Source organism: Mustela lutreola, chromosome 5 (genome assembly GCF_030435805.1).
Source record: "Mustela lutreola isolate mMusLut2 chromosome 5, mMusLut2.pri, whole genome shotgun sequence".
NCBI classification, from domain to species: domain Eukaryota; kingdom Metazoa; phylum Chordata; class Mammalia; order Carnivora; family Mustelidae; genus Mustela; species Mustela lutreola.
Genome location: NC_081294.1, coordinates 139,019,018 through 139,040,713, shown reverse-complemented (window position 1 = coordinate 139,040,713; position 21,696 = coordinate 139,019,018). Strand labels below are relative to the sequence as shown.

Sequence of the window (21,696 nt, the reverse complement as noted above, 5' to 3'; positions counted from 1 at the left end):
CAAATATTCAGCCCACGGCAAATGCCAACCTAATTTCCAGAGGCAGAATGTCTCCTTTATCCTATTGTTACCAGTTACCCATCAATCAATTGATGCTATTGTTTTTCTAATAGAAGAAAGGAGTCACTGAAAGTTGGGTAGTCAGCATGAGTGCCTAGAAAAAAAGGAGACGTCAGAGAAAAAACTTGGCAATACCCACTCAGCATGTCCAGTGGAGAGGGGATAGTCTAGTCCTACAACTCCTATACCCAACCCCCACAGCAACTGACCACAGCTCAGAGGCTGAAAAATCATGTTATTATAGGGGGATGTCATTAAGCATTTAGGCATTACAATTGTCACTCCTCCCTTCTCAACCACCACGGCTCGGTCTCTCATTCCATGTTCATTAAACAGCTTCTGATCGTAATGTGCTTTCCCGGACAGATTTTGCAGAGGACAGGAATGTGCTGCTCTTGCAAACTTGCAAAGTCCATGGGATGCCCACATTTCTCTTCTCAGCTAGCTGTCATTCTCATTTATACAAGTCCTCTTCCATCAGCTCGCATGGTGCATCCTGGATATCTAGAGATTAAACGTGGTCTAGGAATGCTGAGAGAGTAAAACAACATCTCTTAACTATTTGCTCATGCATAGACTTTGACCCCTTGCTCACAGTCTTCCTCTTTATCTCACACTCTGCCATCCTCCTGGGTGATTTAAACACCCAGATGGAAGTCCCTTCCAACGTCTGCTTCTTGGTTCTTTGACATGCAAATGTTTCCATTAGTTTCTCCTTCACCTCGCCTTCCCCACCGGCTTGCCCCTGGGGCCAGATCCCCAGACCTCGGTCACCGCCCCCCGAAACTATTCTACATTCCAAATCATTAACTCGTATTTCTTGTTCTCTGACCACAACTGTTTCCTAGCTTACTCGCTCACCACGGTCCTGTCAACGGCTTCCTAAGTTCCTCTAAGGAATCAGAGCCATTCAGAGTTTCCTCCCAAATTTTTACAGCCATTTTCTTAAAGGTATTTCCTCATTCAATTTTCTTTCTTTTCTTTTCTTTTCTTTTCTTTTTTTCTTTACCGGTTAAAATAGCACAACATAAAATTTGCCATCTTGACCATTTTAAAGCGTACAATTTGGTGGCATCAGGTACATTCTCACTGTTGTGCAACCCGCCTCCAGAACTCTTTTCATCTTGCAAAACTGAAACTCTGTTCCTATTAAACGCTAACTCTCAGTTCCCTCCACCTCTCCCCACCCCCAGACCCTGGCAGTCACCAGTCTACTCTCTGTCTCTTTGGATTTGACTCTTGTAGGTACTTCATTTGTCATACAGTAGTTGCTTCTTTGGGACTGGCTTATTTCACTCAGCGTAATGTCCTCGTCCAAGGTCACCCATGAGTTCATGCGGCGTTCATCCATGTTGTAGTATGTGTGAGAATTTCCTGACTTTTAAAGGCTAAATAGTACCCTATTACATGGATGGACCATATCTTGTGTTCAGTCGTTTGTCTGCTGGTGGGCACTTAGGTTGCTTCCACCCTTTGCCTATTGTGAATGTTAGAAACACGGATATACTCATTTATCTTTCTTATTGCTCTCAATTTCTGAAAGGCTTTGTAATTTACTCATTTATGAACCAACCCAGTGTTAAAATAATCCCTCAAACATGTGCCATATGTCTTCTCCCTTTGCCTTTCCTGAAAATGTGGTGATAACGTAGTGATGATTGTGATGATGGCGATGATGCCGTTTGATCACGCCATTTCATACTTGCAAAATATTATTCATTGATTGGCTCTGCTTTCCATGGATATGAGTTCTCTATGAAAGCTGGCTAGCTAACATTTATTTACTAAACAGAGAAGTATGTGAAGTACTTCCTTATCAGACCAATAATATGGCTGTCAAGTATAGCTTTTCAAGGGATCTGTAGTTAATTGCATGGACAGCTCTCCTCTCCTGGCTTAGTGGAGAATTTTACTTCCTTCCTGTCATTGCAGTGATGAGGGGCCATGAGATAACCGGTTGCATGGAGAATCGGTTGCATAAAAACTGTGTGCATCTCTTCTAGGCTGAAGCAATGAAGGTTTACTTCTGGATTTAGACTCTCTCTTCTGCCTCTGCATCAATGGAGGACACTTGGTCCCGATGGTTCAGCTATAGGATGGTGGAAATGCTAACAAATGATCACTGAGTAGCCATATGGAAAGGCATTTGCCCTGGATAGTTGCCCAGAACCTCAACAGATATTTTTTAAGCAAGAAATAAACCACTGAGACTTGTGGGATTATTTGTTTCTGGAATATAACCTAGTCTATCCTGACTAATACAGTAGGGGACTATTTAAGCAAAATGTGAGTTGGCATCTGTCCAGTAATCACGCAATAAAAAAAATGAGGCTAGTATGGTTAATACAGAAAGATCCTCTAAATATATTAACTTTAAAAACCAACATACAGAATTGAGTATATATTATGTTACTGTTTATATAAAATACAAATAAATACCAACATATGTATTGAGTATCTGTCCAGATATACCAAAACACTGGTGAGAGGGATTGCCTCTAAGAAAAGGGAGGGAAGACAGACAGATGTGGGGGAGACATTTTTTGCTGCTTGAATACTTCAGAACATTTAGAATTTAAAAATATTTTGAGGGCTGCCTGGGTGGCTGAGTGGGTTAAGCCTCTGCCTTCAGCTCAGGTCATGACCTCAGGGTCCTGGGATTGAGTCCTGCATCAGGCTCTCTGCTAGGCAGGGAGCCTGCTTCCTCATCCCTCTCTCTCTCTTTCTGTTTGCCTCTCTGCCTACTTGTGATCTCTGTCAAATAAATAAAATCTTTAAGAAATATATTTTGAAATAATAAATGTGTACAGAGTACCTGGTGATAAGTAAATAAATATTAAAAACAGTTATGAAAGTCTAAATCAATCCAGGGGTTAGAGGAACAGGTAAAAAAAGAACGAATTTGAGAAATCATGCAGTAATCAGTATGACACAGTTTGTGAACTGGTAAATATCAGGAATACGGGGAAGGAAGAAATCAAAGATAACCACAATGTCAGTTCCATGAGGGCAAGAATTGTAGTCTCTTTTGTTCATTGATAGTACATATGGACTGACTGACTATATAAGGTATCAATTATTATGTTGAAAAAGTGTTTTTGTCCTTTGCCATACATTTTGTTTAGAAGTTGGTAATGTCTTTCTGTTTTCATGGAATGAAATTTCAGTAAAGGGTTCCTTTATTTTTAATTTGGCCTCGTTACCTTTAAGTGCAGGTAACTATGTAATGAGAACATGATAAAATATAGAACTACACCATGGAAATACAGTATTGAACATAAAGCTTTTGAGTTTATCAAACATTAAATGGTTCAGATTTAAAAGGTCTTTAAGAATTAAAAAAAAAAAAAAAAAATAATTAGAGCGCTTGGGTGGCTAAGTCCGTTAAGGGTCTGACTCTTGGTTTCGGCTCAGGTCATGATCTCAGGGTTATGAGATGGAGCCCTGGTGTCCAGCTCTGAGCTCAGGGCAAAGTTGGCTTGAGATTCTCTCTCCCTTTCCCACTGTCCCTCCTGCTTATTTTCTCTCTCTTTTTCTCAAATAAATAAATAAATAAAATCTTTTTTTTTTTTTTTTAAAGAAGGTCTTTATGAATCTATGGCAAACTAGAAAAATGTAAGCTGTTTTAGAATTCAGAAATTACTTTCCAGAAAATAACATTGGCTTTAAGGAATAATACCATGTGTATAAAGCTATTCCCAATTTGTAAAAAATTTTGTTTTTAAGTAAACTCTATACCCAACGTGGGGCTTGAACCCACAACCTTGAGATCAAGAGTGACATGCTCTACCAACTGAGCCAGCCAGGTGCTCCTATTCTTGAATTTTGTTTAAAGGTTTTTGGTGTTTTTTTTTTTTTTTAAAGATTTTATTTATTCATTTGAAGACAGAGATCACAAGTAGGCAGAGAGGCAGGTAGAGAGGGGGGGAAACAGGCTCCCCGAGGAGCAGAGAGCCTGATGGGGGACTTGATCCCAGGACCTTGAGATCATGACCTGAGCAGAAGGCAGAGGCTCAACCCACTGAGCCACCCAGGCGCCCTAAACGTTTTTGTTTAGGAGCATGTTGTTGGCTCAGTGGGTTAGCAATCAACTCTTAATTTAGGCTCAGGTCATGATCTCAGGGTTGTGAGACTGAGGCCCATATACGGCACCATTGTCAGCAGAGTCTGCTTGAGATTTTCTCTCTTTCCCTTCCTCTGCCTCTTCCCTTCACTCACTCTGTCTTCTCTAAAATTAAATAATCTTTTAAAAAATAATAATAAATAGGGGCACCTGGGAGGCTCAGTGGGTTAAGCTGCTGCCTTCCTCTCAGGTCATGGTCTCAGGGTCCTGGGATCGAGCCCCACATCAGGCTCTCTGCTCAGCAGGGAGCCTGCTTCCTCCTCTCTCTCTGCCTGCCTCTCTGCCTACTTGTGATCTCTCTGTGTCAAATAAATAAATAGAATCTTAATAAATAAATAAATGCTTTTGTTTAGAAACTGCCAAACAATAGCACTCATTTGCTTCAAGTTGTTACATATTTTGTCCACCTGGTCTAAATTTGGGATCCTTACTCTTCTCTTCTGAATTGTTGGAATTTTGCATACACTATAGTGTACACTATAAGTACACTATATTTATTTATTAATTTATATTTCTTCCTATATACACTATATTTATTTATTTATTTATATACACTATAAATAGCATTGCCCATCGGAACTACTGTCCTTTCTCTTGAGAATTTTTTATTTTTATTTTTTAAATTTTATTTATTTCTTTGACAAAGACAGATCACAAGTAGGCAGAGAGGCAGGCAGAGAGAGAGGGGGAAGCAGGCTCCCCGCCGAGCAGAGAGCCCGATGCGGGACTGATCCCAGGACCCCGAGATCATGACCTGAGCCGAAGGCAGAGGCTTTAACCCACTGAGCCACCCAGGTGCCCTCTCTTGAGAATTTTGAAGCTATTTTGACAATGTAAAGCCAACAGTGTCATATGTCATGGAACAATTTCTAATCTGTCAAACACGTAAGAGGAAGACAAGTTGCTTGGTGTGGAGGAAACCCCTTTACGTGTAAGCAGCCCAGTTCTTTCTCTAAATAAAGGTGGAAGAAGTGCTGAGAGTTCTCATGTTACTTGAGGAGGCCGGGGGTGGGGGATCACCTTTCTTCTTCATGGTCACAGGTAGCCCAGTGACGCAGAAAGGGATATGGGAGGCATCCCCCAGTGGCAGAGTTCTGCCTTCCAGTGACTATGCTATGGGCACCAGAGCAGGTGAAAGTGTATTTGACTCTCCAGTCCACTTGCTTTGTTAATTCCTGATGCCCAGGCTGAGATTAAGAGGCTTTACCATGCTAAGCTGTGGCCTGAAATTCAGCCTCCCTGCTCTGGCCCAGAAGACTTCTGACTAGTGCCTGGTCTTGGAAGAGCTCAACATTTTCTGGGCTGTTCCCATATCACACAGCAACTTCCATGTACTGTATGAACTCTAGGCAGAAAGCTTTCCCCCTAAACCTTCTGCTTTCAAATTTGTTTCTGCTTTCCCAACAGCTGACCTCTTTCATAACTTTTTTCTTCATCGTGACTTCTATTCACCCCCTTGATTATGTTGCTTCTGGCTGCTTAAGGGGAACACCTTACCTTGCCCTGCTCAGCCTCCTTATCCTCTCAGGCTTCTGCAGGCAAGCCCTTGCCATGTACCCTGAATCCCCCAGTGGGACCTAGGCAAATAAACAGGAGATTTCCAGAGACTATGTTCAAGAACAAGTCACATAATTGGTCACCTCCAGTATCATAAGGAAATATGACAGTGAACTTGTCACTGCATTTGTTAGCATGACATGATATTCTGACCCCTCAAAAGTTAAATCTCATTTCAGTAAATTATAAGGAATTGTCAAAATTCTTTTGCACTGCAGGAATTGTGCTGTCTTGAAACAAACTTGTTTTAAATATAAATTGCTTTCCCAGCACCATAGATTTGTTTAAAACAATGTTTCTGTTTACTTTACTTGTAGGGTGTTAGAATTTTTTTACACACATGCCAGATACTAATTATAAAAATGTTAGATAGTTGATTTTTTACTGCCTTTTTGTGGGATTAAAAAAGGGTGACCAGCACCTCAGTCTCCTTATTTGTATAGAATCCCCCATTGTGCAATCCCTTCCGATACAGAAGTCACGGTAGTCAAGGAAGCCATCTTCCTCTTCCTGGAGGTTTCCATTCAGGCAAGAGACCAAGACTCTCTTCAGAAATTTCTCTTGAGAAATACAGGTCACCTGAGAATCATTCAAGGTGATTTATCTGAGGAATTTATCTTATATATTTTTAAATATTTATTTTTTTGAGGGGTTAAGGGCAGATGGGGAGAGAGAGAGAGAGAGAATCTCAAGCAGACTCCCTGCTGAGCACATAGCCCAACATAGGGCTCGATCTCATGACTCTGAGGTCACCACCAGAGCCAAAAACCAAGAGTGGGATGCTTAAGTGACTGTACTACCCCCCAGTGCCCTGAGGAATTGATTTGAAACGAGGAAGGCAGTTGTCCTCATGCTCCGTCCTTATCAATATCAATTTCTTCAGACTTGTAAAGAGCATCAAGTTTCGCAATGCTTTGGGGGATTATCAGAAAAACTCCAACACCACAAAAGATCTGAGTGACCAGAACGGCAATCCCACTATCTCCTGTGTTGTTGCTTCTTGACATGTCTTTGCCCTCTTATTTGGTGGCAACTACATGAACTTTTGATAGATTCAATTCCCCTAACCATCGCGGTAAGCAGGACCGTCTAATCTATGTGTAAATTAGGAAAAAATGATCTTTCTTCAAGATGCTTTCGGGACATCTGTCAGAAAATTGTTACAATACACTGATCTTATTAGAACAAGACACTTGACTACCTTAAGCCCAAAAATATTTGACATAGCGTGTATATGATTCCATATTGAAAAGACCATCACTTCTGTGTGGCAGACATGACTATAACCTCCTTTTGAATTTGTCTCCCAATGGCATGAAGGGTCACAAGTGGCTAAGAGGACATAGTTGTTTTCAGTTTAGCAGAACCATCATTGTTTACCTGGCAGAAGAAATCTTAGAGTACTAAGAATTCAAAATCAGGGGGCATCTGGGTGGCTCAGTGGGTTTAGGTCATGATCTCAGCGTCCTGGGATCAAGCCCTGCATCAGGCTCTCTGCTCAGCTGGGAGCCTGCTTCCTCCTCTCTCTCTGCCTCTCTGCCTACTTGTGATCTCTCTCTGTCAAATAAATTAAAAAAAAAAAAAAGAATTCAAAATCAGCGGAACCCCATGCAGGAAGGAAAAGTGGACCATTAGATTTAATAGTGAGAGGTGCCATTGGATTTAACAGTGAGCAGTTTCACCCATTCATTCTCAGGCCCATATATTATATCACTATTTCTCTCTGGTTCAGAGGACATACTGCATCTACACATTACCGCCCCGGACTGGCACGATGTTTCTCCCTGAGCTACATAACTGAATATTCAATAGGCTTTCTGCTAGTCTGTAAGTCAAACTGCTTTGAAGTGATGTAACAGGTGTGACCAGTGATCCCACGGGTATTAGTATAATGCCTTATCTCACTGAAAATTACTCTCTCTCTCTCTCTCTATATATATATATACATATTTTATTTGACAGACAGAGATCACAAGCAGGCAGAGAGGCAGGCAGAGAGAGAGAGGAGGAGGCAGGCTCCCTGCTGAGCAGAGAGCCCGATGCGGGGCTCAATCCCGGGACCCTGGGATCATGACCTGAGCCGAAGGCAGAGGCTCCAACCCACTGAGCCACTCAGGTGCCCCTAAAAATTATAATATTAAAAGCAATGTTTTGAAAGAGAAGTTGCGAATGAGTCAGGCGTTCAGTACATCCATGGACTGTGCTACACTGCAGGTTTATGACAGTCAGGAAAAGCAAATCCAATCCAAAATAAGTGTCCATAACGTGAAGAAATGTAATCAATGGGCTGCCCAGCACCTTTCTGGTCTCATGAGAGTTGGGTCCCATAATGGAGGCTTCCTGCCTGTAGTAATAGCAGGCAGGCCAGCCTTGGAGGGGAAGTCTGAGTAGCCAAGCCTGTGCTTAGGTTCTATGCACGGTAAACCACTTGGTTTATGATCTCATTGCAGGCATAGAGTATCTCGAGGAATGTCCGGTTTTATCACAAACATCTCATTTACAATGGGAGGTTCATGAATGGAGTTTATCAGGACAGGTGTTCAACCCCTCCAGGAACTGATCACAAGCCAAAAGCTGTTTCTCAAAAGGAGAATTATTACTCACCAAAGAGGGTGTGCTTATGCTCAAACATCTTTCCTTCCTCTCTCCCTCACTCCCCCCTTCTCTCTTTCTCTCTCTTTCTTCCTTCCTTCCAAATTATTTATTTATTTGAGAGAGAGAGAGAGAGAAAGTGAGCATGAGCTGAAAGGTGAGGCGGGGCAGAGGAAGAGGGAGAAGCAGACTTCCCATCAAGCAGGGAACCCGATGCGGGGCTCTGCCTCAGGTCCCTGAGATCATGACCTGAACAGAAGGCCGATGCTTACTGACTGAGCCACCCAGGCACCCCCAGTTTATTGGAATTTTCATTGGGTGTAGACAGCGTTCCAAACTGCCGTGGGACTTTTGAGTCATTCAACTAGGTCATAAAGGTCAAATAGTAGAGCAGCCTGCCGTGAAACTTACCTTTCCTAGCCTTCTTAGGTCCCGGGTCTTACTCAAAATTTGCAGTCATTTGGGCCATCCTATAAATGAATCAAAGAAGCACACCTGTAGTATACGTTACTTGCAAAATTCAGTGAGGCTGATGGAGCGTTATGCCTTTTCTCTATCACTGTCAGATGCGAGGTATGTTAACTTGCCCTTCGTATTGACAAGGAGATCCCCATGGACTTCATACGGGTGAGAGGCCCCTCTCAAGTCATTGCTATGTTCTTTTACTCGGTATTTTGACAGGAAACAATAATATATTAGAGCAACATGATGCCCAGTGAAAAGATGGGACTATCAAGGACCCAACAGCCAACTGTGGTGCACAGTTCAAGAGCTACGGTGTGCCTGGAGCACCTAGGTGGCTTAGTCAGTTAAGCATCTGGCTTCGGCTCTGGTCATGATCTCAGGACCCTGGGATCGAGCCCCACCCACATGGGGCTCCCTGCTTGGTGGGAAGTCTGTTTCTCCCCTCTACCTCTCCCCTCTCCGCTCGTGGCCTTTCTCTCATGTTCTCTCTCAAATAAATAAAATCTTAAAAAAAAAAAAAAAAGAGCTACTGTACTTCTGAGACCAGATAAGTAAACTAGTGCTCCTGCCAAGTGAAAAGAACCTTCTGATGTTATTTATTGAAATAGCATTTTTGAGATCAACAGATGTAAAATAAAAACTGTCCTTATTTGCTTCAGTAAAGAAATTATATCTGGATTGGCCATTAGAATTTGGAAAATGGATTCGGCCAATGACAACCAGCTGGATAAGGATGTTCAGGAAACATTTGGGAGACTCTGGTGATGTGTGCATAGGTCAAACCAGCTACCTGTGCATCTTCTAAGTCTTGGAAGGTAGCATTTAACTTTGTATTTCCTCCCCACCTTTCCCAGCCTCCTCCTGAGGATATGATATGGATTTTGATTCACTTTCTGCTGGGGAGAGGAAGTTAGAAGAGTTTTCCTTGGTCTTTTCTACCATAATAGCTAAGGTAACCATATAATCTATCGTTAAAACCAGTACCTTTAAAAAAAGATTTTATTTGGGGTGCCTGGGTGGCTCAGTGGGTTAAAGCCTCTGCCTTCGGCTCAGGTCATGATCCCAGGGTCCTGGGATCGAGCCCCGCATTGGGCTCTCTGCTCAGCGGGGAGCCTGCTTCCTCCTCTCTCTCTCTGTCTGCCTCTCTGCCTACTTGTGATCTCTCTCTCTCTGTGTCAAATAAATAAATAAATTTTTTAAAAGATTTTATTTATTTATTTGACAGAGAGAGAGAGACAGCAAGAGAGGAAACACAAGCAGGGGGAGTGGGAATGGGAGAAGCAGGCCTCCCAATGAGCAGGGAGCCTGACACAGGGCTGGATCCCAGGACCTTGGAATCATGATCTGAGCTGAAGGCAGACACTTAATCAACTGAGCAACCCAGGTGCCCCAGGAGAAAGAGTCTTAAGCAGACTCCACACCCAGCATGGAGCCTGATGTTGAAGGTAGATCTCAGGACCCTCAGATCATGACCCTGAGCCTAAATCCAAGAGTTGGATTCTTGACAACTGAGCTACCCAGGCGCCCCCACTACCTGAGCTCTTTCAGCCTCCCCACTAACCAGTGAACCCCACCAATGAGGATGGTCTCTCCCCATTCCCAGAAATCAGTGTTAAGCTTAGAGCCAAAATCCAACAATCCCTGAGAGGTGTCGGTATTTGCTTTCCCCACTGCGCTGTCAATCTGGTACATGAACACTTTCCTTGTGGAAAGCAGGAAAGGAAATCCCAGAACACACTAGCTTATTACAAGGTGCTTTCCTAAGTGCATCGGGCCTCATCCCAATGTGCTAGGAATGAATGCCTGTGTATAGACTGAGATCTGAGAATTAGGGGAAAAGCTGAGACTGCTGTAGGAGTTGAAAACAGGCCTCTTCAAGCCCAGAGGGGTGTTGCTGTTGTTATAGAAATCAAATAGAACCTCCATGGGCTCTTCTCCAGGGACTCTAATTATAGGCCTGGAGATGATCAGGGTTGGTGGAGGTTAGCACACAGATTCAGATTTTCCTAGCTTGATAACTTCCTCAGGTAGGGTTCTTACAGGCGCTTTTCTAAAGAGGAGAGAGACAACCCTCTGAGACATTCCATTCCTTCCAAATTTCTTTATTCCTATTCTCATAGATCCAATCTTTTTCAATCATGGCTCTAATTTTCACACAAGAGACCGAGAGGAGCTGAGGATTCCACTGATATTATTCAACAACCCACTGGATCAGATGCTGTATTTTATTCTGGCCAGCAACTTAAAGAGATAAAAGGTTTTGTGTGTTTATTTTATTTATTTATTTATTTGGGTAAGCGCTGCTATAGGAGTTTGTTGTCATTCACTAACCTCAAGTGTTCTGGAACCAACTGAAACAACCATTTCATCCAATTTTTCTCAATCTCCTAATCCTAGATTAAGCCTGACATTCATGGTCCACACTGGGACACTTCAGAGAGTGAAATGGGCACACTGAAGAAAATTATGCTGGTGTAAGAAGCATACAATATCCAGGAGACACTAGACATAGGATCCCTCAACTCATACTCTTTAAACTGTCCTATGGCATTAGCCGTGTGGTTGCCCAAAGTCTTATTATCTTCAGGGGAAATTTCAATCCAGATGACAATTTGATTCAATCTGAATGAAAAGGTTGCCAGAGAGGCATGCCTTAATACTTGCTTACTTTGATTTAAGTCTAAGCCTACCAAACAACCAGTCCCAGATTCTCTGCCTTTCCATAAGGATCTATTGCTAGAAATTTCCCTATTTTCACTCATTTTACAATTTCTTATCAATTAGGGTATTAGTATCAAATGATATCTAACAGAGAGTGTTGGACTGCCTGGATTCTCATTAAGTAACTGTTCAACTTAAAGGATGGTATATTCTGGACTGCCCAGAAGATGTGATGTAGGGTCATATAACTTTGGTTATATGGCCTCTGATACCAACATCAGATCTACCACAAAAATGGCAGAACTGCTCTCATTTAGTTATATTTTTTTTTTAAAGATTTTATTTATTTATTTGACAGAGAGAAACCACAAGTAGTCGGAGAGGCAGGCAGAGAGAGAGAGACGGAAGCAGGCTCCCTGCTGAGCAGAGAGCCCGACGCGGGACTCGATCCCAGGACCCTGAGATCATGACCTGAGCCGAAGGCAGCGGCCCAACCCACTGAGCCACCCAGGCGCCCTCATTTAGTTATATTTTGACATCTAACTACTATCACATGTTTTAAAGGACCATAGCCTAATTTTAAAAAGTTTACACAAAGCTTTGGCTTTCTGCATTAATGAAGACATACTACTTAGTCATTTAAATGTGTTTTGGCCAAGGCAATATATCTGGGTAACTTGTAGATTCAATTGTATGGTTTAGAGCTAAAGCTTTTGTTTTTTTGTTTTGCTTTCACTACCTAGACAAAAAGAATGATTCCAATGTGTACAGTAAGATAATAAAGAGCAATGCCAATGGAATCACAAATGTGGCAAAAAGGAATCATTTTCACACTTTGGGAGGAGAAGGGAATCACAACCTATCCTCTGGCTCTAGAGCAGGATTTCCTCATTAATAAGGGAAGAACTGAATTTGGTGAATTAGCAAGTAACTTCCAGCCCCAGTAATTCTATGAGTTTATAAAACTCCAGCATGGAAAAATATCTGAAGAGCTAATCATTCCATGTTAGAAAAGGAGAGTTATTGCAATTCATTAAAATAATGTCCCTACAAAGCTCAGGGTGTTTTTTCTGCTTTTGTTTTCTCATGCATACGGGAGAGGTGGACTGGAGGGAAAAGAGCTGTTAGGCTTATTCCATGCTTTGGCAGAAGGAAGTCAATGTAGGCGTAGTTCAGGAAATCACTCTGTCACCAGTCTGGAAGGTTCTGAAAAGAGGTGCTTGACAAGAGAGTGAGCATGCTGAAATATAGAGGGAACCACCCATATGGACACTGCAGATTTCAGTTTGGGTGTGGTGCTGTTGGCTTTTTCCTTTTTGACGTGGATTACACCCTTTCCAGGCGGAGTTGGATCTCAAGCCTTTCCTAGGATGGGACTCCACCATTTGCAACAAGATATACATTTCCTATGTGGTTACAAAAAACTTCGCCTTGGGAATATGAACTGTGACTCAGGATCCAAATGTTGCCCTCTAGAAAACTGAATGATCTTTTCATGTTTCTATTTTGAAAAGTTCTTTGACCGTTTTTTTTTTTCAAATGGCCCATCTTAGTTCCTTTGAAGTCAAATAATTGTGGCCTCTTTTGGATGTAAGCCTTGATACACAGAAAATGTTTCCCAGAAACTATGTTTTACAAAAGAAACTAAAGAAAAGAAGTATTTAACAGCAGATGTCTTACAACTGCTTTGGTGATTCAGAGGCAGACATCGTTCCTCTTCTGCCATATTGGCTCGGTGTGTGTGTGTGTGTGGTCTCTAGGATTTGATTAAGGACGATGAAAAATAATATTATAAGATCAAGAATAGAAACAGAGATTTGTCCTTGGGAACTCTTTTTTGTTGACTTGCTCAAAAACTACTGAACTTCCACTTACCAAGCAAAACTCTGCAATTTGATGTTCCTTTATTTCAAATCCAGGTTTCCCAGTTGAAAATGTGGACTTTGATCTTTATCTGTGAATTGCTCAACGTAAGCCCCAACATGTTCCATTTTGTAAGAAATTACTGTGCTCCACTTCTGGAATGAATTTCCCCAGGGCTTCTTAAATGGTTTGTGCTTTAATGCATGATAGTTTAAAATTTTTCAAATTTGATCAATTCCTTTTAAATTTGAATGAGATTCTGCTTTTCCTCCTGTCCTCAGATAATGCTATTGATTCATGGTCCATGGGGCATGCACTTGGAGTAGATTTTGTAGCACTGGTGATGAGAATCCATCCAGACCTGGGCACTCTCGGTCACTTCTCCTCGGGACTAAACGTGCTGCCATTACGACACTCCTGTCGTCTTTAGCTGTAAGTCAGAGCCAAACCTGCACGTTCACATGGGTCCTGCTCTTAGCCTGGGTCACTTGGCACGATTTTCTGACCTGCAGAATTAACGGACAGCAGACAGTTATTTTCATCTTTGAAGTAGATCCAGGCTTTTGCTGTCTCGTTTTCTCTTCACATTTCCTTAGGTTGGAGTTGCTTTATTTGCTAATATTTCCTAGCTTAGGTTGAGTTTCAAGCCAAGGACATTACTGCAAGAGTAGCAAGAATAGAAAAGTCAATACCATATTGATTGCCTGTGAGAGTGATTATGAATAACTTCAGTTTCCTCTTTGTAGTTTTAGGCTCATTGTTCTATCTTCCCCATTTATGGCTTTCCGAGTTTTTATAATGAAAATGTTGTGATTGAATCAAAGACGTGGAAGAAAATTATCTTGTCTGTACAAGTCTGTAGATTCTTAAATGGTGTGCTTTTTTTTTTTTAATCTTTCATTACGTACAGAAAAAGAATTATTTTCCTCTTCAGTTTTTTTCCATAAGAAAAACATCATTTTCGTGGTCACATTTGTAATAAAATGGCCATGTTTAACCTGATCTAATTTAAAGTAAAACTATTCACCTGTTCACAATAATTTTCACTCCATTTCCATACTGAAAAAGAAAATGTAAGATAATGCATTTATTTTAGTTCTGGCGTTCCTTTCAAACTTTGAGCATGAGAAAATAATATTTAGCAAACCTATGAACTTAGAAATGTGTTAAATTTTAAAGAGACCATAGAGAACTAGGTCAAGCCCTAGGCATTTTTGGACTTAGGAGAATGTATTCTTTAGCTGTCAGAAAGTGGGGAGGTAGGAGGGGGATGGAGGAATCTAGCCTTGCTAGGCTCCTAGAGAAATATCAGTCTGCAGATAGAGGGTGGCTTTGGGGGAATTCTTTAAACTGCAGGGACATTGATCCAGACTCTACCTTTGGGAAAATGATTTGGAAAAGAACGGGAATCTTGCTGTCATCTTTAATGCTGAATCATTTATGCTTCTTCAGTTGCAGGCAACAGAAATGACCTTAGCTAGTATAAATGAGAAGCAATTCACTAGAGGGATATGGATATTTCCAAAATCCAGGAAATGCTTAAGGCAGAGATCTCAGTAAGGACTGGCATCGGAACACCGATGATGATCTGGGTGTCCACTTAAGTCCAGACTCAGGATTGAAACAGTATCAATTATTTGTCATCCCTTCTGTCTTTCCTTTGAGATTTAAATGCTGAGAGAGAAAGACATTGAGAGGACAGCTTGCCTAGCTGGACCTAGGGCAGGCAAGGTTCTTTGAGGGACATACTGCTATGACTTTATTCATGGGAGATGGGAGGGATCTCCAAAGAAAACAGGAAACTAGTACCAGAAGGGCAGGAAAAAAACAACAGATCCCCTATCGGCCATATTTTTTTCCCCCTTGCATTCTAGGACTTGTCATAGTCATTGTCTGTCCCCATAGCCTCATAGCCCTGTACTCTTGACACTGTCCTCAACTCTTCCCCAACATTTCCACTATAGGTTTACTCCACACAAGGGATTTTTAAAACTCCATTTCAGCTCTGAGAGGACGGTGGTTAGAGTTCTCAATTTGATTAGGCTATGCCTGGTGGTTTACTTTCCGCATAGGCTCTGCCTCACTCCTGAGGTTCTGCCATCTTATTCCTGAGATTCCAATTCTAGGGACTATGACCTCATCTTATTTCTTGGATCTGAGAAGGAATAAAACCCGGATGTGCTGCCCTGTTCTCTACCAGAAAACTCCCAGGAGCTCTCTGTCTGATTGCTTCTAGATTTTCCAGCACCCTGCTTGGTGCTTCCTCCATCAGAATACTTCGGATATTCCTGGTGGGATCCTGCTGATGCCAACTGATTGTCTGCCAAATTCTTTCTCTTTTTAAAAAATACAGAAACACCTTTTTATACAGTCTGGCTCATCCAGTGTTCCCATTTAATTCTGCCTCTTAAATTCATTTTAGTCAATATTGGATATAAAATCCTAAGGATAATTTATGTAAAGTTTAAAGACATATCAAACAATGACCTCCAAAGGACCAGCCACTTGGTTTAAGAAACAGGATGCAACGTTATTCTCTGTCTTTTTTCCTCACTAGATATTGGTGTTTTATTATTTTTATTTTTTAAAGTTTTTATTTAAATTTCAGTTTGTAAACATATAATGTAATATTTGGTTCAGATGTACAATATAGTGATTCTACACTTCTATACAACACCAGGGGCTCATCATAACAATGATGAGCTCCTTATCCCCATGAATGTGCTCCTTAATCCCCATGAACAATTTCCTCCATCACCCCACCCACCACCCCGCTAGTAACCATCACCTTGTTCTCTGGAGTTAAGAGTGTCTTTGTTAGGGCGCCTAGGTGGCTCAGTGGGTTAAAGCCTCTACCTTCGGCTCAGGTCATGATCCCGGAGTCCTGGGACGGAGCCCCACATCAGGCTCTCTGCTCAGCGGGGAGCCTGCTTCCTCCTCTCTCTCTCTCTGCCTGCCTTTCTGCCTCCTTGTGATCTCTGTCTGTCAAATAAATAAATAAAATCTTAAAAAAAAAAGTGTTTGCTTCTCTCTATTTTTCCCCTTTGCTCATTCACTGTGTTCCTTAAATTCCACATATAAATGGAATCATAAGGTATCTGTACCATAATACTCTGTAGCTCTGTCCCTGTCATTGCAAATGGCAAGATTTCGCTCTTCCTTATAGCTGAGTAATATTCCATCGTATGTACACATACCATATCTTCTTTGTCCACATCATTTTGATTCATCAAAGCAAGAACGACTATCCAATGGGGAAAATAATGTCTTTTCAACAAATGGTAGGGATAACTGGACAGCAACATGCCAAAGAATGAAACTGGACTATTCCTTACACCATACACAAAAATACATTCGAAATGGATTAAAGACCTAACCGTGAGACTGGAAACCATACAAATCCTGGAAAAGAACAAAGGACGTAACCCCTTTGACCTTGGCCGTAGCAACTTCTTTCTAGATGTCTCCTCAGGCAAGGGAAATAAAAGCAAAAATAAACTATTAGAATGACATCAAAATAAGAAACCTCTGCATGGCAAAGGAAACAATCAACAAAAATGTCATTCTCAAGGTAATTCTCTGCCTTGCTGGTCAGAATGGGTGCACCCCACGTTTAAGTGCACAGAAACTGTGTTAGAACCTCAGCTCTAATATTGCTAGTTTGGTCTTAGATTACCACACCTCTCTGAGCCTTAACTCAAACCTCCTAAGTTTAAATTGGAGGATAGCAGAGTTAGCACTCATAGATGGAAGTGTCCTTTTATCTGATGGCTCCCAGTGGGTGTCTAGCACTCTGCCCTTCCTCTTATACTTGCTTCCCATAGCTTTAACCAACCTGTTTAAGACCACTTTGCCCCGAAGTAGTTGGACTGGAAATCCTTAAATCCTTTTCAAACAAACACAAGATTGGCCTTAAAGCAGAGCCCAGTGGGGACCTAGGGGTCTTGATGAGGGAAAGAAAGATACACAGAGCATTATTTGAGGATTCATTACCCCACCCCTAAGTTACAAGGTTACATACAGAACTCAAGGTATCAGAACAGGAGATGATTCATCCTCAACCTGACCACTGAAACACTGATCCCAGTTAAACCTCCCTCCCCCCACTCCCCCGCCCCAAAACAAAAAAACCTCCCTCCATCTCATACCAGTGTTTGCTCCAGCCTACTAAATCATCTTTGTTGTGGGTCAGTCTTTGCTGGTGCACACATCTCAATTATAGAATTTATCACACTAGATGTTTACTATTTGCTTAAATGTCTTCCTTTACACTAGGTCGAGCCCCTCAAATGTAGAAATCTTTCTTGCTTCCTTTATGTTGTCATCTCCCTGTCCACAGCACTGTGACTGACTTCTTAGGAGGTGCTCAATCCATGTTTGTTTCATGACAGATGGAGAGTCAGGATTCAGCCCACCCAGGCTTTCTCAACATCACTTTGATCTAAAAATAGCAATTAAGTATTACATGTGCAAAAAAACTAGCTCTAAGACTGCTGCTTTGATACTAAAAAGAATCAATAATCAAATTGCACACGTGAGTCATAGAAACAAACAATGGTGTCAAATTGCCTTTTGGTGTAAATTTTAAAACCCTTAGCCTGTATCCAACATTAGCGACAACCCAGTTCTGATTCTCTCTTTCAGGCTGTTTCAGGCTTATTGAGTGGGCAGGGAGAATACTTTATATTCAGCCAGTAACTGAGAGCAGGAGCTCTTAATGGGAACACCGAATTTCCCCTACAGCTTCCACTTACACCCCTCGTTGTTCCCTACCCCCAGGGTGCTGTGACAGTATGAGGGTGGGGAATGCACTACAATATTGGCAGCCAGAACCACACCCAGAAGGTAGTTAATTTCAGTGTAAATTGTTAAGTCCACGTGAATTGCCACCCATAGCTAAAATTCCCTGGCTTATATAAGACCATTTGTTTTCTTTTTTTTTTTTTTCTTAAAAGAAACCCCATTCTGCCAGCAATCAGAATTACTCAAAATTCTAACAATTGTGACATTGTCTTGCAAAGATTATGAAGGCCCTTTAAACACCCAATTTAGGCAAAAGGTCTGTAAATATGTAAAACGTTGCATTCAATTAGGAAAAAAAACCCCAGAATTTAACATATCAGATTCTAAGGAGGACATAATAAGTACTTTAACAGTTACCGTGTGTGGGTTGATTCTGCAGTGGCTGAACAGCTCAGAATTTTGAAAGAGCAGTATTTCTATGTATGGGTAGGGGGTGGGAAGGGCTGTCCTATATGCAGGCAGCCAAGAGGCAAATATACTTGTGATTGCAGCCTAGAGGAAAACGTTCGTAGCACTTATGAGAGTAAAACAATTAAACATAGACTTCTCGTCATCCCTTATGCCTTAAAGCCAGGGTTAGTAACCTAAAACACATAGTCTAATTCTGGCTTGCTTAAAAGAGTCCTAAAGAATTCCTGGTCCAGGGGCACCTGGGTGGCTCAGTGGGTTAAGCCTCTGCCTTCGGCTCAGGTCATGATCTCAGGGTTCTGGGATCGAGTCCCGTATCGGGCTCTCTGCTCAGTGGAGAGCCTGCTTCCTCCTCTCTCTCTCTCTGCCTGCCTCTCTGCCTACTTGTGATCTCTCTCTGTCGAATGAATAAATAAAATCTTTAAAAAAAAAAAAAAGAATTCCTGGTCCAGCTCTCACCAGCCCAAACTAGATCCAACCAGACACAGTTTGAGGATTTGAGATACTGTAACTTCCCTTTTTCCCCCAAAGCCATTGGGGGAGTCCTGGGTACAAACAAAAGTGTACCACTCAACTCCATTCCAGTTCCTGAATTTAGAATTCAACTGTGGTTGGCTTTATGTGAGGAAGAGACAGCTAGATGACATTTTAATAGGTGAATTCCAAAATGTGTTACTCTTAAAAATGTGAATCTCTGGGCTTTTTAGGCATACTGTGCATTCAGTCAGCCTTCTCTCATGGGTTCTTATTGTGTTTAAAGGCCTTAAGCAAGTGAAACCTATTGGTTTTGGAGGGGTGGGGAGGATAAAATCATATTCAAAGGCAATTTAAATCTGGAAGTCTTTTTTTCCCTAAGATTTTAAAAATTTATTTATTTGACAGAGAGAGATCACTAGTAGGCAGAGTGGCGGGTTGGGGGGGGGGGGAGCAGGCTCCTCTCTGAGCAGAGAACTGGACGTGGCCCTTGATCCCAGGACCCTGGGATCATGAGTGGAGCCGAAGGCAGGGCTTAACCCACTGAGCCAACCAGTGGAAGTCTTTTTTAAGGGAGGATAATTATTATTAGGGTAAGTGCAGTAGAGAAAAGAACCATCTGAAAATAAAACCATGATCACACAAAAAACATCAATCAAGTAACAATTTTTAAATATACAAAAATGCTTGGAAATGTATGGGTGTGTGGCAGGAAGAGACCCCAGTGGGAATACTCTTGGAAGAAGACAAGATCCTTGGGAAAAAGTCTGTGCTCTTGGGGAAAAGACAATTTGGCATCCCAGGAAACTCATTCATGGAGATAAGAGAAGCAATCACTTTCAGAGTTTAAGCCCAGGGATTCTGGGAAGGTTTGTCTGCAACAAAATTCTCACCTGCATTTTGGTATCTCTTCCCCTTGAAATTGTTCCTGGAGAGATTCTTGCGGGTAAATAGTGTGAAGGGTGTACCCACCAAGTATCATGATAGATGTTGCAAATATCCCCAGAAGTGGTAATGCATTGTTATTATCATTGTTGGATTGTTTCCTCTAACACCTAAAGACATAGACATTCAATGAAAGTTAAGACAGGGAGATCATTTTGGAGCCTGGTCCACTGCCTTAAAACTATGACAGCACCTGGTGGGGTTTGAAAAGACAGGAAAGGTTCCCATGTATTGGAGAAGGTAGAAGTAGGATGGTGGGAGTTAGGGGATGGGGTGGAGAAGGCATTCTATTTAAATCAGATTTTTTCTTAGGATTTTAGAATGATTTTAGTTTTAGGGGCACCTGGGTGGTCAGTCAGCTAAGTGGCTGACTCTTGATTTTGGTTCAGGTAATGATCTCAGGGTTGTGTTATCAACCTTGAGTCAAACTCCATGTTCAGTGGCGAGTATGCTTCAGATTTTTTCTCTCTCCCTCTGCCCTCCCACCTCACTCTCTTTCTCAAATAAATAAATAATTTTTTTTTTTTTTTTAAAGAACTAGTTTCATTTCAGTTTTCCAAAGTTAGGACAGAGATGACATTTTATGTTATCTGGTAGTTTCCCCCAAACACTCGACAAAATTCGAAGTGACAAGAACATGAGCTTCAGAATTAGAATCCAATTCTAAACCACTCTCCACGTCGACGACACAAGGAATGAACTCTCCGAAACTAACTGGGGCTAACAATACATCTAGTAGACATATGTCGATTACCTACCCAGCATTCCATTCTGTGGTCTGCTGTTTTAGGAAAATCCTGTTATTTCCTAGCTAGTGGAAGTCTGGCAAGGATGAAACCCAATCTTAACTCTAAGCGTTGAGTTTAATGTGTGCAAGCCAATCATTTCATCCAATACAGGCTACAGCTCTATGGAGAGACATGGGGAGGGGGCGCTTCTGGGATATGTGCTAGCTCTTCTGCTCTCAGAGACATTCTCTACCCCATTATATGGTGCCGTGTGTTGACATGAGTCTTGGAATGACTGTAGCCATATACTACCAGAAGGAAGTCAGCTGAAATTGAATTTGACACACAAGACAGAGGTAAGAAAACTATAGAGAAATTCAGCCAGAGGAGTCTTGAAACTATACTAAAATCTCATTTACCTCTGGACTCTTGAGTTATACAAGCTGGTAAATTCCTTTGTTTCCTAACCTGGGCTTGGTTTATGTTCTGTTACTTGCCACCAAAAGATTGTTAACCAATATATGAATTTCTTGTGAGTTTTGTGAAGATTATGGTCTAGCACAAGGCTATGTATATAAGTATTACTTCGAGAAATGATAGTTCCTTTACAAAATTAAATTAGTAAATACATGGTGAATACCCATTACACTGTTATATATAAGACATAGTACCATAGCATACTTACTTGTGCAAATAAGTAAGACTGGATCCCTGCTCTCAAGGAGTTCACATATACTAACTAGTATATACTAGTCTTTCAATAAGTCCTTGGCTATCACTAAAGAAGTATAAGCAAATAGATACTGGGTTCTTTCATATGGAATAGAAAGATTACTTAGAATTGAAAAAGATTATTCATGAATATAGAAATTTGACTATAATGCTAAGTTATATGAACATATCAGTGAGGACTATAATAAGTAAAGCAGTCTAATAATTTCTTTAGAAATGTACTGGGGCACCTGGGTGGCTCACTGGGTTAAGCCTCTGCCTTTGGTTCAGATCATGATCTCAGAG

General features: G+C 41.4%; 1 long non-coding RNA gene and 1 other non-coding gene across 2 annotated transcripts; one reads left to right on the top strand and one right to left on the bottom strand.

Annotated features, from left to right (window-relative positions):
• Positions 1–3,795: 3,795 nt before the first annotated feature.
• Positions 3,796–3,868, bottom strand: TRNAK-CUU (transfer RNA lysine (anticodon CUU)). Its single transcript has one exon. It is a non-coding gene; the product is annotated as a tRNA-Lys (tRNA).
• Positions 3,869–6,250: 2,382 nt separating this feature from the next.
• LOC131831419 (uncharacterized) lies at positions 6,251–11,031 on the top strand. Its single transcript, XR_009353644.1, has 3 exons — positions 6,251–6,335; positions 9,652–9,749; positions 10,918–11,031. It is a non-coding gene; the product is annotated as an uncharacterized LOC131831419 (long non-coding RNA).
• Positions 11,032–21,696: the final 10,665 nt, after the last annotated feature.